Source organism: Crocodylus porosus, unplaced genomic scaffold (assembly GCF_001723895.1).
Source record: "Crocodylus porosus isolate Cpor-Errol unplaced genomic scaffold, CroPor_comp1, whole genome shotgun sequence".
NCBI classification, from domain to species: domain Eukaryota; kingdom Metazoa; phylum Chordata; order Crocodylia; family Crocodylidae; genus Crocodylus; species Crocodylus porosus.
In genome coordinates this window covers 79,676,469-79,695,761 of record NW_017728886.1, presented here as the reverse complement: position 1 = coordinate 79,695,761, position 19,293 = coordinate 79,676,469, and the positions used below count along the sequence as shown (strand labels likewise).

Here is a 19,293-nt window from a genome sequence, read left to right as displayed (position 1 = left end):
AAAGCTATTCCCAAAATAAAATCTCTCACCAGTGAAATTTAGTATCACATACAAGCCCATTAGCGTTTTCTCCTGAAAGAAGGGAATACCCTGCAAGACAATCCCTCCATATGACCTTCACAGCTGTATGTGCAGGAGTACGCTCTCAGCTAAGTTTATGTAATACTGCTTCTCTCACTGAAGCAACTTGCAAATGTTATATGTGTCTATAAATAGTCCCTTCCTCATGTAAGGCTCACATTAGACAGCCTTCTGCAGCTCCTCTCCTTTTGTCTGATCCGTCACCTATTTTTATGCATAAACACCTATGAGTTGGTCGTTTTGATTTTTTTTTTTTTTTTTTTTTTTTTTTAATTAAAAGCTGGCTTCTTGCCATTTTGTGGTATGCTGGGTTTCATGCTGGGAGACCTTATCTGAAGCTGCTCTGCATCTATTTTAGATGAAGGGAAAAATGTGTTCTAACTGCAGCAGTCAGGTTTGTAAAAAACTGCAAGTACAGTAAGAAGACAGAAAGGAGAAAAATAACCCCCCTTCCCCCATGCATCAGAACAGTACTATCTATGTTGCCCTGTACTGTGTGTATGGGTAAGGGTGGGAGATTATTTACACATAAAACCCATGTGTACACACAGATGGGCTCATGAGTTTTCAGGGCTTCTTGTATAACACGTGCTGAAGTGTAAAATTACTTCAATCATGATTGAAGCAGGATTTGTATGCGAGTGTATATCACATACAAGTGTAGGCCTCAAAACCCAGCCAGCTCAGCGTTCATTTTGTGTGCAGCTAACTTTTACCCAGGCTCCGGAAAATGTACTTAGGTTACAAATTCTTGATTTAATGGGAGGCTGATAGGATTATGTCTTACTACGGAGACAGGAATAGCTGATTCCATAATCAAAGGCCAAAACTAAGTAGTAGTAAAATCCCTTCACATCTTAAATTATTGCAGTTACTGTTTGTATCTGGAGGATATTTACAAAGATATTTACAACATTTTTTTTGTGTTTTTTTAATCGTTTACCAGTATATTTTGTAGACTATGGCTAAGTGCTAAGTACAGATGGTCAAGAAGCCAGAGGCTGAATTAATTCAATCTTTGCAGGTTAGTCTGAACTGCACAGACTGAACTGATAAGCAAGTAAACAGACATTCATTTTTGATTCCAGAAATGCAGCCACATGTTGCAGTGGCCCAGGCCAGAAGCCAGGGGGCACTAGAGCATGCCTCCCTGCTTAGCTGGAGCAGACTGCTTGGGCCAAGGCTAACTTGCCCACCCACTGAGGGGCGGGGGGAGTTGTAGGGATGGTGCAAAGTATCCTGGGATGCTGGGGGATTGCAAATTAACTTGAATCTGGAGGGGATTTAAGGCAGAAGTTCAGTAAACCCATTTAATCTAAATAAGTTTAGTCTGATACTAACTACATCCATGCAGGTTTATCTTAAACTTCCCTTGATCTTCTGGTAATGCTCCTGCTAATGCATCCCAGTATGCCTTTAGCTTCCTTTGCAACAAGGGCACACTTGTGGCTCATATTCAGCTTACTGTCCACTGTGACCCCCAGGTCCTTTTCTGCAGGGCTGCTGCATAGTTCTAGCTGACCAGTCTTCTTGTGGGAGTAGAGTCCATGGTAAAGGCTACATCAGGGTGGTATGGTGTCAGAAGAGGTGGTGGTCTTGGTTCTATTTCTAGTTCTTTAAATGGCTTAGGCAAAACTCACACTCTGTTTCCTAACCTCTGTGTACCTCGCTGCCACATAATGTAGACCAGTGCTTCTCAAGCTTTTTAAATGCAAGGCACCCCTCTGTAACTTTTTTTAATTTAACAGCATCTGGGCTGAGAACCACCTAGCTTACCTCAGTAATTCTCAACTGGGATTAAAGACACATTGCCTTGTACAGAGCCAGATGGGGAAATCAGTTGCAGCAGGAGCTCCTGCTCCTTCCCCTCCCAGTCCAGCCCTGCACACTCCTCCTGGAAACAGAGGTACACAAGTTTCCCTGATAAACCTCCCAGAAACTTTCCTTTGGGAACAGAGGCACACAGGGCAGTTCCACCTGGCTGACTATCTCTAGGCTGCCCTGCCGCTGCAAAATGAAACAGCCCTAGTATAGGCAGAAGCACCAGCTCCTGCTGCAACCACTTCCCCATCTGGCTCTCCAAAAGGTGTACAGGGCAGTTTCACCTGGCCAAGGCAAGCGGCCATGCCATGGTACCCTAGAAAAGGTCTTGTGGCACCCCAATTTAGAACCACTGTCCCCTCGACTCACTGAGCTGCCGAGTCCAATTTTTATATTGGTACTGGGGAACAGTTGCATGGTATGGTCACTGCAAAGCAGCACAACTGGATTCTTCTTTAAGCAATCATGGATTTACCACGTCTTAGCAAACACAAAGCACAGGAATACGTGGTTGCATTTGCCAGGTGGCACACTCGAGTCTTTACTTTTTTAAATTGCTTTCTTCTTGAAAGGCATTCCTCATAAGAATAAGAAATTATACGTTACTCACTAAAACTTGAAGTCAAATATGGCACTAAGATAAGGGTAAAGAAGTATTCTTGTAATGTCAGTTTGAATGAAGATTAAGATAATAAAAATGCTCCAAATTTAAGCACAAAAGCTGACTTAGTTGCCAATAAGGAAGTACTACTGTTTTGGGGCCAGGATGGATCTGTGTGTAATAGTAACTAGTGCACACCTAAGGGCAGAGAAATAAAAAATGCATCTAAGCAACCCCTTCTTGGGGCTGGGTACAGTTAGGAAGTGTAAGAGCAGGATGTGTGGATATACTTATGCAAGCCTTGATATAGAGAGCTTGGGTATACAGAATAGCATAATAGCAAAAGCAAAACAACATGGACTTTAACCACTAAATGAATGGGTCCTGTGACCTGTACAGCCTATGATGAAGCCATTGCTGCATGAGTCTCATAGCTAATAAGCAACAGAGCTAGTTAGATTAAGAACTAATTCAAGCGTGGCTACAAGTGCTGCAAATGATGCTACCTCCCAGCTGGAGTGTAAGCCTAGCCTGAATACTGTGGACTTGTCAATCCACATATGAAAAATAAATAAATAAAGTTCAGCACCCAGCCCCTCCCACAAGCTTAGAAAAGGCGGGAAAACAGCTTACCCTTCCAACGTCAGAGGGAGAAGGGGGAAGTCTTTAAAAGCCTCGCTGAGTCCACGCCATGGCAGAAGCCATTTTGGGACCAGCAGATCAGTCCCTTCTGCCACAGTCTGGCCAACCGTGTCAGCGCTTCTCCACCACTGATTCTCCCGGCGTACCCCTTCCCTGTGCACCAACCCAATTAGCGAACCAAACCACGATCCGCGAGAGAAAGAGAATCGTTAATTTGTTTTGTAAACAAAATGCGTTTAATCAAGCCGCTGTACCTACGCACCTCGCTCATCGGCGTGTAAGTAAACAAATAGAAGTTTCTTGTTACAATTTACAACTCATGCCCTGTTCTACGATCAGGAGGCTCCGTGATCTGCAAACAGAGAAAAAAAACACCCCTCCCTCCCTTAAAGGCAAAACGAACCTTCTCCTCATTGTGCCTCAGGTCCTGACCCTGCAGGGCACAACATGGCGTCACAAACAGGATGCCAGAATGGAGCAGAGAACATGGAGGGGACGCTGGTGAACCTCTGCCCCTGGCGGGAGGGCTCAAGCTCGATTACTGATTCTGATGAACTCTGGGCTCACATCGTGTACCATCAGAGTGGGGGAGTAAGCCAGAAGAATAAAATAACCGGGTACCTCTCCCTGAAATTGCCAGAGGGAAAAGAGCGGACAGTAACCTTAAGCCCTGCAGCATTTGGGTGCATCATGCGGCCGCCCGCAGTCATTTACCGACCACAAGAGGTGACTGCGACATTAAGCCTGAGCAAAGTAAAAGCGGCAAGGACCGTCAATCCCACCCCACCTCAGGAGTTTGCCCGCCGTATATGGCATGTTAAGGAAGATGGTGAAACAACCCCGCCCGACAACTTCAATTGCCTGGGACTAGAAGAAGGGTCCCGAGGGCACGAGTTACTAATGCAGTGCCATGAAAGTTTAGAATCAGAAGGCCACACGGCCACAAAATGGTTGGGGCCAAAATGGGATAAGGGGAAGATAATCAATGTGTTGTTCCGCACGGTGTCCATCCTGCTATGCAAGAACAATGACCTCACATCCCAATTAAAAACAATAGCTCAGACAGCTGTTGAACAAGCCGCAGGGCCAGTGCCTGAAAATGGCGGTGGCAGCATGACGGAGCCAGAGCTCAAAGATGGCGGCGGCAGCGTGATAGCGCCAAAACTTGAACATGGTGGAAACGGGGCGGAAGAGAAGGGGAAGCCACTCACACTGACGCATGAACCTCCCGTGACGCCGACCGCACCACCCCCTTATGTAGTAGAGGGAGGAGTTACCGCTGAAACTGAAAAGAAAAAAGTGAAAGTCTTTATCCAACCCTTCCCTCCAGAGACTCCGAGCCGTCACCACCCACGACTGCTTACCCTGTTGCTCTAGTTAAGCAAGTAGTCGACGGGCAGGGCGTGACCCATAGCACCACCACATACCGCACCCGAGCGGAGCTGCAGGAATTACACAAAGAGTCAAAGATTAAATCCAATGAAACATTAATGATTTGGCTAGGTCATCTCGTCATAGAATATGGGTCGGAGCAACTAGATTTAGATCAGTCCTCCTACCTAACCTGTCAAGCTTCATGGAGTGGAGGACACGTTACTGATCTAACAGCCATAATGAATAATGTACATTGGAACATCCTGCTTCCATCCCTCATCGCAGGACAAGTCGATCACAAGTCCCATCTTTGGCATGAAGGACATCCACCTGACCCTACCACCGAACAACTGTTGTTGAGTATCATAGGGACGTCATATTGTACTTGGAATCCCACAGTGCACCAACTGGGATTAACCACAGCTCAGTGAAATGGACCATGGCCTCATCGATTTCTAAGAAATCCAGGAGCCGTACCAACAACCATCGAGGCAGTAGAGGCCTGCAGAAGTTTACAGAGGAGACCACACCATCACCCTCCGCCTCCTTTTAGCCCCACTAGTCGGCCAGCCCGCAGGAAACATCATAAGCCAACTCGCATGACTCCAGGCACTCTCGAGACCTACGCCCACCACCCAAGTGCACCCTGCTGCCACCATGGACACAGGGAACTGGAGTGTAATGATGGCCAGTACCCCAGCCCAAGGCAATGATAGTGAACGAACGGGGCCTCAGAGGGCACTTCATGAGCAGGCCAACCGGTTCGAGAGAACTCCATGAGAACGGGCCATGTTCGAATTCCTACTTGTGAAATCCGGACTCAGCAAGTCGCAGCTCCGAGCACTTGGGGATGCCGGACAAGAGAAACTGGACGAGTCATTAGGATTCCGAGACAAGGCAAAAAATGAGTAGCTGCCGCTGATTGCCCTGGCGGCAATGAAGATCAACGACCCTATTGCAGCATCAATGTATGACACCCAGATAGCCAAAGACAACCAATTAGTGCGATTCCTATTAGATACCGGAGCTCAAGTAAATGTTATACAATCGACTGTTCCTCATATTCTAACCTCTGGAAAAATTCTCATACAAGGCCTTAACTCGATCGATCAAGTGCAGCACGTCAAATTCTTTCCAAGCCACTACCCAAAAGGCCTGACAGCAGTACTCGGGACAATCAACTTACTTGGAATCCTGGGAATACGAGCCCTGCAACTGAAAGAACAAGTCCTTCAAGCACTACCCATTCAAGTGTCACAGATGCACACACCCAAACTTACCTGCCTTAGTCATTGGCGTTACAAACCAATTCCATCAAAAGAAACCTATAGAGCCGCTCTAGAAATACTACTTCAACACCTCCTAGATGAAGGTAAGATACAACGGACGACAACAAGCACATACCTGTCAGCAGGATGGGGAATACCAAAACCGAGAAACAAGACAGCAGTGCGTCTTGTTATCGATTATAGAGAAGTCAATAAAAGGTGCCATACCTTGGCCCAACCCCAGTCCAAAACCCTGTCACAGATCATCCACGAAATGTCACAAGTACAAGCCAAAAATTGGGTGGGCTGTACAACCGACCTAAAGGATATGTTTTTCTCGATCCCCATCAAAGACGAAGAAGGCCTCCTCAACACGTGTATTGAGGGAAGCATGTATAAATGGAATGTGTGTCCCCAGGGTTATAGCAACTCTCCAGCTCTAGTGTGTTCCGAAATGAATGCTACTCTCTGACAGTTTATGACAAAAGCAGGAGAGGAAGATCAAGATGTGAAGGTCTGGAACTACATCGATGACCTCGCTATTATGGGCTTCGATTGAAATAAGGTCAAACAAAAGGCCAACCAATTAGTCACTCATTTACAACGAGAAGGGTGGATAATTAACGATAAGAAGTCAAACCTTGAGCCGACAACATGCATTCAGTTCCTGGGTACCACCTTCAATGGATCAACCCGCCAAGGGACGGCACGTGATCTTCCCAACCAGCGGAACTGGAAGACTCACCCATGCCAGACACGTCAGGACTTCCAAACCCTACTAGGCCAACTAGTATGGCTTCGTTCCTATACACCCTCTCAGCACTAGCCAGCCTTAGCCAGGATACAAACTCAACTGCGAAATAAACAGCAGAAGAAACATCCTTGGACACCTCAGGACACAGAAAAGCTATCAGACCTACTCACAGCAACACTAGAAACCTGCCTTGAACCATATAATCCAAGTGAACCAATACACATCATAGCAGGATACACCAGTACACGCTTATGCAACCGCAAAAAACACCGAAGGAAAATTGATCTTTAATACGCACAAGACACTCCAGACTTCCCAATTCCACTATGGGATTATAGGGAAAGCACTACTCGCTCTTCAATTAGCACAACCCCTACACCAAGGACAAGGGTCAGTCACCTTGCCGGGAGGAACACTATTACCACTTCTAGACCCAAGCCGGCCAGACCCTGCTTTTGGAGGAGAAGTGTCCACGTGGAGCACTTTAGTACTTGAACACCACTACTTTTGGCACAACTGGAGCCACCATAATTTCCCACCCCCACCAGAAGAAATATCACAGAGAATAACCCTTTATGGAACGACTCAAGCAGTGTGGATGGCATCTAACGGTGCATCCAAAGATGGAGGAGCCTTCGGACTTTACTGCACACCCTGCCATAAACTTGATTTACGTCATGCAGAGTCTGGCGACTCTCCACAACTATGTGAGCTACGAGGATTCGCCCTTATGTTACAACACTGTCTCAATGACACTTCACCTATTCCAGTTATGGCCATCGACTTCCAGTACATTTAGCGAATAGTAACAGGAACAGCTGATCCCTCCGAGTACACAGACCTGTGGGAAGACGTTTTCACAACACTTGAAAGATTTAAAAGATTACCACTGATCAAACACACTAAATCCCACCAACCTGAGACAGACCCTGTTCACAAAGTCATTGACAAGATGTTCCAAAACCCACTTTGCACAGACACCGTCTACACTACATCCACAACACACTCTGAACCATATATCAGATGGTTACACGAACACTGGGGCCACCCAGGAACCAAGGCCGCATATGATCGCTGGCGACACATGGGAGGTAGTCAAGAACACAGTCCACGACGCCTCTGGAGACAAGTGGCGATGGGATGTGAACAATGTGCAAAAGAAAAAGCACACCCCCACAAAGCAGAACAAGGTGCTTATGATCCAAAATAGTTTGCCCCAGGGAAGGTTTGGCAGGTCGACCTCATGGGACCTCTACCCAGAACAAAGGAGGCAACCAAGGGACTTGTCACTGTTGATCTAGGAACCTGGCAAATTGCAGTACTACCCCTTTGTAAGACCTGCGGCAGCGACGTAACTAAAGCCCTCACAAAAATCTTTGCGTTTTGGCAGACCCCAAAAACAATCCACTCTGACAGAGGACCACCATTCACCAGAAAAACAATATCAACTTTCACCACATTACACGATATCGCCTGGCACCATCACCTCCCGTACCACCCTTCAGTCCAATGCAGTCGTAGAACGCGCCATCAGGTTAATAAAAGAACGAATACAGGTCAAAGGGAATGGATCCTACAGAAACTGGACCAAACATCTAAGCAAAGTTGTTCTCAATCTAAACATTGGAAAAGCCTTATGGGAACCACGAAACACAGAAACACCTCTCCTATGGGCTCCAAAATTTCAACCTGGAGAACTTGTCTGGATCGCAGTACCACATCCTACACAAAAACACCCACGAGTATCTCCAGGAGAAATTGTACGAAAAGGGGACCATCCGAACACCTACACAGTCAACATAAAAGGCTCTAACAGCCACCTGTTAGCTCACCACAACTGGCTCTCCAGGCGCTCAAAACAGTTAGAGTGTTAACCTGTCCCGAAGTCAGTTACTGTTCTCCCCTTTCTCATGTTATTTCCAGGTTCATCTTTGCCAACATGAGACTACTCTTCACCCTACTCTCGCTCGCCACCCTGCCGGTGATGAAATGCGCAAGCCCGAATCCCACCACTGACAACCCCATCTGTACTGACAACACGGTTTTGCGCCTACTGTCGCTGTGGGCCAACGCTTTGGGAGACGGCGGGACGGGAGAAGGCCTGGCTGCATGCCTCAAGATACCTTTGTCGGTTACAGACCCCATTTTGATCCCGTACCTTAAAGTTTTCAATGTTTCAGATTGGTTTTCCCAGGTCTTGAAGGGTTCGGTGACCTCGATCAATATCTCTGCACCTCTAGAGGGCAGAGGTTCTATCTTTAAGGATTTCACCTGGCCCTGCAACTTTACCCTTGTGAACCTCTCCAATACCACTTTGCCCCCTTGTGAGGATTGTTTTGAGAGGGAAGCCCCACACACTTGCTCCACCATCCCCTGGGGAATAAACCCACAAGGCGTCGACTGGTCTCGTCCTGACATGTCACTTGCCTGGGACCCCCACTCTATTACCCCACCCTGGTACCTCTCACTTACACCCAGCGGTGCCAAATTCAAGTCTGAAGTCATCCCTTCCCCCCTTACCAAGCCCACTCCTTTAGTCCACTGGAATGCTTCCTTGGCCATTAACCTAACCCACCAAGAGCCCCTCGGAAAAAACTCCTGGTTCAGGTTCTATTACCCAATTTTACAGGCAGCGTTAATCAGTGCCGCTTGCCACAATGTCGCCTTCCCCTTTTGACAGTCTGGCCCTCCGGAGTAAGCCTCCGAACTTTTCAAGTTTAGCGGTACATGTTTGGAATTGTCCACACCGGCACCATTCGGCCTCGTCTGGGCACATACTGACGGCCAACTGTATACTGTTTTACCTGCCACACTATCAGGTCTCCAATGCTTTTTAGGCTCCGTCTCCTTTTGTCCCCCCTTACAAGCTTCTACCGCTCATCCCATGAGTCCACTCCTCCACCAACGCTTTCGCTCCATTAATCCCGTGTGGAGTTCACTTACATACGGAGAAAAGGTAGCCCAGGGTTTAAGTTGGGCTTTTGAAGGTTTCTTTGTTTGGGATTTGGGCACTGCAAAAGCCCGCATGGCTAGCGCCCAACTGGCGGAACAAGTCAAGCTCCTTGGCAACCGTACCACAAGCGGCCTTGACTTACTCGACCAGCAATTACAGACAACATCCCAAATAACCATGCAGAACTGCCTCGCCTTAGACGCTATGCTCATCCAACACGGAGGCCTTTGTCAATACTTAAACCTGTCCCATGACATGTGTTGCATTGCCATCCCTAATGTTTCCCTTCCTCTTCAAAACCAGATCACCAAGATCCGCAAGATCGCCAAAGACGTCAATGCTATCTCTGGCGTGGGCCAAGGGTGGTTGTCAAGCGTGTTTAAGTGGTTGGGTTGGGATACCTTGTCATGGCTGTTAAACTTACTCACCCCGCTGTTATCCCTCTTATTTCTGATTGTCGTTGTGACTTCTTGTGCCTGTTGTGTTTTTCAGTTTTTGAAACAAAAGTTAATAACGCTATTCGCTTTTGTGTACACCCACTTGCCGGCACAAGATCCAGAATCCGTAGAAAGCGGAAGTGAGATTCAACTTTGTGCTGTATGGCAAGGGGGCATGTTTTGTACTTCACTTCAGTTAAAGTGCCATAAGCACAAAGTTCAGCACCCAGCCCCTCCCACAAGCTTAGAAAAGGCGGGAAAACAGCTTACCCTTCTGACGTCAGAGGGAGCGGGGGGAGGAGAAGGGGGAAGTCTTTAAAAGCCTCGCTGAGTCCATGCCAGAGCAGAAGCCATTTTGGGACCAGCAGATCAGTCCCTTCTGCCGCGATCTGGCCAACCGCATCAGCGCTTCTCTGCCACCAATTCTCCCGGCGTACCCCTTCCCTGCGCACCGACCCAATTAGCGAACCGAACCACGATCCGCGAAAGAGAGTCGTTAATTTGTTTTGTAAACAAAACGCGTTTAATCAAACCGCTGCACCTACGCACCTCGTTCATCGGCGTGTAAGTAAACAAATAAAAGTTTCTTGTTACAATTTACAACTCATGCCCTGTTCTGCGATCGAGAGGCTCCGTGATCTGCAAACAGAGAAAAAAAACACCCCTCCCTCCCGTAAAGACAAAACGAACCTTCTCCTCATTGTGCCTCAGGTCCTGACCCTGCAGGGCACAACAGTCAGCAGCAGGAGTCAGAAACGGAACCAAAGTCCCATGAATCCCACTTCCGCTGGATCCCTAATGGTGGCAGTCCTGGACTGGCAGCCGAGTAGAAATGGAAAATGGAAGCATGGCAAAGCAGGCATACCAATGTGTTACCCTTAAGGAAAAGCTGTTATTAGCGCCCAGACTCACTAGATACAGTATTTCTCTTAATGCAAGAGTGAATGGGGGGAAAAAAACAACACACTCATATTAAACATAATACAGGCATACCTCAGAGATATTGCGGGTTCGGTTCCAGACCACCACAATAAAGCGAATATCACGGTAAAGCAAGTCACACAAATTTTTTAGTTTCCCAGTGCATATAAAAGTTATGTTTACACGATACCGTAGTTTATTAAGTGTGCAATAGCATTATGTCTAAAAAACAATGTACATACCTTAATTAAAAAATACTTTATCGCTAAAAAATGCTAACCATCTTCTGAGCCTTCAATGAGTCGTGATCTTTTTGCTGGTGAAGGGTCTTGCCTCAATGTTGATGACTGCTGACTGATCAGGGTGGTGGTTGCTGAAGGTTGGGATGGCTATGGCAATTTCTTAAAATAAGACAACAACGAAGTTGGCCGCATCGATTGACTCTTCCTTTCACGAAAGATTTCTCTGTAGCATGCGATGCTGTTTGATAGCATTTTACCCACAGTAGAAATTGGAGTCAATCCTCTCAAACCCTGCCGCTGCTTCATCAACTAAGTTTATGTAATATTCAAAATCCTTTGTTGTCATTTCAACAATGTTCACAGCATCTTCACCAGGAGTAGATTCCATCTCAAGAAACTACTTTCTTTGCTCATTCGTAAGAAGCAACTCCTCATCCGTTAAAGTTTATCATGAGAGTACAGCAATTCAGTCACATCTTCAGGCTCTACTTCTAATTCTAGTTCTCTTGCTATTTCCACCACATCTGCAGTTACTTCCTCCACTGAAGTCTTGAACCCCTCAAAGTCATCCAGGAGGGTTGGAATCAACTTCTTCCAAACTCCTGTTAATGTTGATATTTTGACCTCCTCCCATGAATCACAAATGTTCTTAATGGCATCTAGAATAGTGAATCCTTTCCAGAAGGTTTTCAATTTACTTTGCCCAGATCCATCAGACGAATCACTATCTATGGCAGCTATAGCCTTACGAAATCTATTTCTTAAATAATAAGACTTGAAAGTCACAATTACTCCTTGATCCATGGGCTGCAGAATGGATGTTGTGTTAGCAGGCATGAAAACAACATTAATCTCGTTGTACATCTCCATCAGAGCTCTTGGGTGACCAGGTGCATTGTCTATGAGCAGTAATATTCTGAAAGGAATCTTTTTTTCTGAGCAGTAGTTCTCAACATTGGGCTTAAAATATTCAGTAAACCATGTTGTAAATGGATGTGCTGTCATCCAGACTTCTTTGTTCCATTTATAGAGCACAGGCAGAGTAGATTTAGCATAATTCTTAAGGGCCCTAGGATTTTCGGAATGGTAAGTGAGCACAAACCTTCAATTTGTAAAAAAACGCAGTATCTGTAAAGCACAATAAAACGAAGCGCAATAAAACGAGGTATGCCTGTACAAATTTACTCTTCCAAGTTGAGCATTTAGCCAAGTAAGCTGCCTAGTACTGGTTACTCAGAACAAAGAGAAAGAGCATAAAAATAGTTGAAAGCCCAGGTTGTAACACACACCCACCTCCTGCTGGTTTATACAAATAAGTAACTGGAATATGTTTCTAGTCAGAGCCAAGATTTTACTTCAAGCAATCCTGTGGCTAACAGCAGCAGAGTGGACTGGTTTAATAAAAAAGGCCTAACGTAGCTGAATAAGCAATCCAGACAGTTATATTTAAATTAAACCATTAAGACATGCTGGCTTGAAACTATGCAGTTTTTACATTAAATTTGCTAACAGTAAGTAGCATCTAGGAGAATACACTATGCACATTTTAGGCAGTTATATAGCTTACCCAACATTTATTCAGATTCCTGTTTTCATATTAGAAAATGATTAGTGGCTCGTATTACACACACACACACACACACACACACACACACACACACTCTGCATTAAACTGGTTTTGAAAAATTGAATTCAGGTAAAAAGAAAAATAATTTTTTAAGTTTCAATTAAATATCTTTTTAAAAGGTCTCTTGAATCTTGTTTTGCATTTAAAACTAACTGAATTGTTACACAAAAAAGAAGTATTATTAGTAGTTAGTAAAATTTAACCAATTCTTTGTGGTCAGTACATTCTTCAAAAAACTTTTATAATCTAGTAGAAACCAGCCTCCCACAATTAGGTTGTGTTCACAGAGTTAAAGAGTAAAACAAGCTTTTTTGTTTGTTTTTTTTTAACTCCCAGCAGTTTCTTATCTTTGAATGAAATAGTTTTGAAACTGTATTGAATCAAACAACTGAAAGAGACAAAATATTCTCTCTGCAGCTGAAGAAACCACAGCTGTTGAAAGAGTGCTTAGCTCTTCAAAAAATTCAGTTCCAAGTGTTTAGCTAGTGACTGCCAATCAATTCAGCAATTTGACTTTAAAACATCAGCAAACATGTATTACATTAAGTTCAGGCCTTTATATAGGTTGTCACAGTTTCAGAATTTATAAATAGGCACTTTGTTAAAATGTAAAATTGGGTGGGTATCTGCATGCACTAAATTAAGTCCAATTTTTTTTTTTTGTTTTTAAACAAAACCAAAATCCCCTTTAGAACCACATCCACATGCTCTGGGGAAAAAGAAAAGGAGGAGGAGGACTGGAAAGAACTGAAAAAAACTAATCAAGGTGATAACTGCCCAGAGGCGGCGATTAGAAGAGAACAAAAGAAAACAGAAGAAGATAATAAAGGTACAAAAAAGTCCAGCTGCTAAGACTCTTTAATAGGCAAGCAGTATGGGAAATAGGGTAAAGAGATTCTTCCCCCACTCCCCACCTCCAAGTAGTTTTGCAGAACAAAACACGTCCAGCCAAACTAATGGTACCAGAAGGTCAGAACAGAACTGAGGAGCAAGATATCAGTGAAACTGTTGTTTTTCCATATGGAAAAAAAAATGAGACCCAAATTAAGCAAGATCAGTGGAACAGCTGAAATGAAGGGCTTGTTCATGCAAAGTTATTCCAGAACAGCTATATTTCTATAATGCTTGTATAGATAAGCCCTAAAACTCAAGAGTTCAGACTTACAGTCCTCACGCCGTAATTACATCACACTTGTTCCCAAGCAGCAGAGGGATCCAAGGGATGGAAAGTTCAGGTCGCATGTCAATGTAGATAGATGAAGAGGGTGAGTTGACTCCCACAGTCTGCAAAAGAAATGCCAACAAGTATTCAGCTAGTATAACAGGGACAGCAAGAAGAGAGCTTGCTCCAGAGAGGGATAACCATACCAACAGCATCTTGCTTAGTGAAGCCTGGAAAGTTCTACATGGCTTATTTTCATCAGTGGCCTAAAACAAGGTTGCCCAACCTGTAGCGTACATGCTACAAATAGCACAAATAACCTCGTTATAGAGACTAGGACCACCCACAGAAAACCTCTCTCCTATTCCATTAGTTGACAACCTACAGGTGCAGGGGCAGATCCAGGAGGGCTGCAGTGATGCAGACATCCAGCCCCACATCTTTATGAACATACTAAGAACAGCAGCAAGGATCTTTTTTACCCATCAGGTAAAAATTCCATCTCTATCCCCAACCTTGTTCTCAGTACCTCCTGCCTTCTCCTCCATCCTCAGTGTGTGAGAGCCCCTGCCACTCAACATCCTGGCTGAGGAGGAGAGGCAGGATACAGTCAGCTTGTGCATTTCTCCTCTCTGCCAAGTCCCCAAGTGATCCCTACCAGCCCAAGAGCATGGACCCATGAACCCACCCACTGCCAACCCCTGCTGAGCCTACCCCAGTGGCTCTGAAGCCCACCCCACTGTGAAATGAATTGGGACAGTTGTGGTTTGAGAGGGTTGTGGGGAGAGGGGCTGTAGAGCTGCTGCAGCCAGGTTCAGCAGGGAACACCAGCAGGACTGGGTATAGAGAAGGACCCCATGCAGCTGCTGCTGCTGCGCCCTGCTAGAAGCAGGCAGATGTGGCTCTGGAATATCCTGAATTCCAACTTCAGCCTGAGACAACAGCAGCGGCAGGTAAGAGAGGGAACAAGTGGGCGCGGAAGGGTTAGGGTTAGGGTAGGAGAGGGAACAAGTGGGCTGCTGCTGATGGAGGTGGAATGAAAGAGTAGGGATGCTCAGGCGGGGATGTGGACTTCAAAAAGTTCCCTGCCACTGCTGCTGACATGGTATGCCTGCTCAGGGCTAGGGGAAGTGTTGGGAGCAGGGATAGGCTTCACACCCCACTTCACTAAATCCTGGATGCACCCATGCAAAGCACACTGCTTTCTAGACCTTGCCCCATAATTTCATGGTGACTGATAAGATCACTGTGCCTCATGACCACTGACTTTTGTTTTTATTAAAAAGCAACAAGGGTGGGGGGGGTGGCATTTGGAACTAGCCACATGATAAAATCGGCATGCAGTCAAACTTTGCTCACATTTATGAATAGACAGAAATATGGCATGCCTTCATGGTGCTCTTCACTCTTCCTGCATATGTGAAGTTTAGCAATTATAACCAAAGCCTTAACTACCCTTAACTACCACTGCAGTTCTTAGAAACTGAAAAACGAACAACCCAGCACTGAAGTATTATGGAGCCACTTTCAATGAGGTAGTTAATTTCTGCGCTTTCAATGAACTTTATAAACGTGTTTTAAATACAAGTTAGGAAAACTAAGAATTTGCTGTTTAAAGCTTGCATATCACCATATACATGCTTCTGTTTTCAGGAACTAAGACTGTTTACCTTAACAACAGGCTGTGGAATTTAAGGCCACTGAGCCAATTTCCACTGAAGTCAGAGTCACATGGGGACAGAGAATTTGGCCCAATGTTCCAAGCAGTTTTTAGGGTAGTAGAACAGTAGAGCATTAAATACTTATCTTACAGTTGTGCCATTAACCCCCTGAGAGGGAGAACTATACAAAAGGTACAAACTTGGGAAGAAAAGAAAAGAAATTAAAACAAGTGGGTTTTTTTTATTAAAACAAAACAAAAAACAAACATACACCCACAACTCTTTTCTCAAATGCTCACTTGGATGTCCCCTTTGTTATTTCAAATATTTATGTTTGGACAAAACCACCACTTACAGACTAGCCATCTGGCTTGATTACGTAATGAATTTATCATTGGTTTAGGTTCATCAGTGATTCAGTATTACTGCTTCCCTCCAGGAAGCAGAGGAAAAAAACCAAAAAAGATTGAGATGAGCCCTCCCTGAAGAGTAAAATTGTTATTTATTAAAATGTTTGCAATTAAAATTGGGAAACAAGAGTTTAGCCAATCGCTTTTTAAAAATTTCCCTGCAAGATAATTTTGTATATAGGATGTGCTCTCCAAAGGTACCCAACTGGTAATTCAGAATATTGAATTCCATTATTTGTCCTACAGAACAGGTATGGCATAATTGGACTAAACTTCCAGGAACCACACCTCTTAACTGCCACCAATGCTTTCTATGTGCCCCACCTCATAATTTACAAAGCAGAAAGTGAATTCCTGTTAACTGAAACAGAGAAGTTCATGTGCTTACAAAGCAGAAAGTCATGTTCTCCTGCCAGTATTTTGAACTATTCATGGCTTTTCTTATCAGCAGACAATAGATGTTGCACACACTGGCTAGTCTTTTTGGTCAAGAAAAATATAGCTTTATTTATGTACTCTAGAAAACACATAAAACACTTCAATTGATAGTTTTGCACGTAACTGATAACTTCTGCTTCATTTTACAATATTAGTGGTAAACCTTGGGGGGGGGGGGAGGGAATAATTTGTAACACCAGCAGTAATCAGGATCACTACACTGTTCTATACAGTGAAAAAGAACGTAATTGTCAGCCCTCACAGACTTACAGTATCTGTGCAAACAAGCTAGCGTCAGACAACAGGTGAAGTTTAATTGCATCTGCCTCACTTGTTAAGTGGATATTACAAAAAACGTTTGCTTTTTCAGTATATCAAGCATAGCAAAATGTGGAACAACTGCACAGAGTTTAAAAATGTTTCAAATTCTTTTCCCACCATATGGATATGTTGCTGGATGGAAGGGGATAGTCTCAGACAGTTCAACATATACAACTGTATAAGATCCAGGATTAGAGCCCATGTCTCTGCTCTATGGCCTAAGCATATTCTACTAGACTACAATGGCACTCCGGTTAAAAAAAGAAAAAAAAAAACAAAAAAAACCCAAAACAACAGTCTTGACGGAGTATCTACCAGGATCAGAACCTGAGCATTGATAGGACTGAAGATACGCACATCTACCTTGCAGTTGGTCAACATGAATAACCATAAGGAAATATCATGGAAACAGATTTAGAAATGTTAGGTAACAGCTTAGCAGGTGAAGAGGAGTATTCACTTTTCACACTTCCTACTCCCATGTATGCAGCCAGTATCTTACAAGGGGTGGCAGAGCAGCCAAACAAAAAGGAAAATGAGGACTATGAATATATGGAGTCGGGGTAAAAGAACCTACAGCTTCATAAAAAGGAAGCCATCTCTTACCTACTGTACAACCCCTGCCAAGAGGGTGTCCATTTGGCCCAGAGGCTGAGCTCAGATGGATCAACAGAAGCCAGGATTTGACAGCTGGAGCCCAAAACAGTCTGTCTCAAGGTACCACCTCTAAATTTGATCACTTGACCTTTGCAGAAGAGCATTAATATCAGGTTCTCTTTCCATTATGTTCTATAAGCTCTGCAAACAGCCAAGATTGCAACTTTAACTTGCTGGTGACAGATATGTAAAGTACAGCATAAATCTTTACATGCCTATTAAAATATAAAAGCACATGTGATCCAAAAACCCTTTAACCTCTTCCAAGCTGCTAAATGTACCAGATGCAAGGGTATAGAGAGGATAGAGAGAGAGAGACCTCAAAAGGGTTCCATATCATCACTCCAAAAGAGCATGAGCACTCTAGGCCACACAACATGTTTCTGTGGGTCATAATTTTGGACACCTTGCTGTACAGGAACAGTACCTTACACATCTGGTAAGTCACTGAAAACGGCCCCATTCTTCCATGGGTTTATCAAGGTATCCAACACTAGCCTCTACTTCAGGGGTGGTCAGCCAGGGGTACTTGGAAAGGGGCTAGGGGAGTACGCATGGACAGGCAGGGATGGAGCACCACTACACACCACCCCACACCACTGCCTCCCAGGAGTAGCGTGGGGGGGGCGGTGAGGGCAGAGGCCGGCTGGACAGGGAGTTAGGGGGGATGGGGCAGCTCGCATGTGGCAGCTATCACTGCCATCACCCACTGCACTGTTGCCACCGCATGCAAGCACCCCCTGCCACCAGTCCAGCCACCACCACCACTCCCTGCCAGAAGTGTACCCAGAAGGGGTACACTCCTTAAAAAAGGTTGAAAACCCCTGCTCTACTTGAACCTCTAGCCACCTCTTCCCATTTCCAAAACACCCCCCTTCCAATCATTTTGGGCAAGACTTTAGACCTGGTGGCAGCAGAGCAGCCACAGCATATACTGTAGACAAGGGGCTAGAGGTACACCAGTTGCTTAAAAGCACAAACATTTTTCTGGCTAGAATCACAGAACCTGACTAGAAGATGCATCAGAAATGATCAGCAAAATACATCACCTAAGTAAGGGGTGTCAAACTCACCTGGTCCCACGTGCCATGAGTGGCATGGGGCCAATCTTCAAGCCAGATCAGGTGCATGGACCCCCTCCTATTCCCCTTCCCCAGCATACCTGATCAGGTGGCTGCTCCAGCTGGTTTGGGACCCACACTTCATGCAGCACAGATCCCATAATTGCCAGGACAGGACAGGCACCACATGTGATGCAGTCTGGGCAGAACAGAACTCATGCTACATGTGGTGACCACCCCGGCAGACTATGCCACTGTGGCACCTGCCCCAGCAGCTCCTGCTCCAGCCAACCCAGGACCTGCATCACACGTAACAATGCTGCCACAACAGCCAACTTGACCACATGCAGTCCGCATGCAGCGCAGGTCCCAGACTGGCTAAAGCAACTGCCAAATGATGTATGCTGGGGGAGAGGGGAGGGAGGGGAAGAAGAAGGGATGAGAGGGAGCCTGTGGGCCTGATGCAGCCTGTGGACTAGCTCTGTACCATAGGCATGTGCGGTGCACTGTGTGGGTCTCATCAGATCCAGGGGCACCACCATGGCCTGCATGATGGGGCCAGATCCAGCCCTTGGGTTGCACATTTGAGATCTTTGATCCAAATGTTATTGTTTCATAGTTGGTAGGGTCAGAAGGGACCTAAGTAGATCATCAAGTCCGATCCCCTGCCATGGGCAGGAAAGAATGCTGAGGTCAAACAACCCCGGCTAGGTGTTGGGGGAGAGAGGGGAAAATAATACAACATAAGGTGTGGTGAGCTGGGCTTTGTCATTTTTTTTAAGATGACAAGTCCATGCAGCTGTTCCAAATGCTGAAATGCATACAAGTGATGACTGCATGTCCAAAAAGAAAAAAAATTATA

The 19,293-nt window shown here is 45.2% G+C and overlaps 1 pseudogene; it reads right to left on the bottom strand.

Moving 5' to 3' along the window:
• Window positions 1-11,107: 11,107 nt before the first annotated feature.
• On the bottom strand, window positions 11,108-18,592 carry LOC109309505 (annotated as a pseudogene).
• Between the last annotated feature and the right edge of the window lie 701 nt (window positions 18,593-19,293).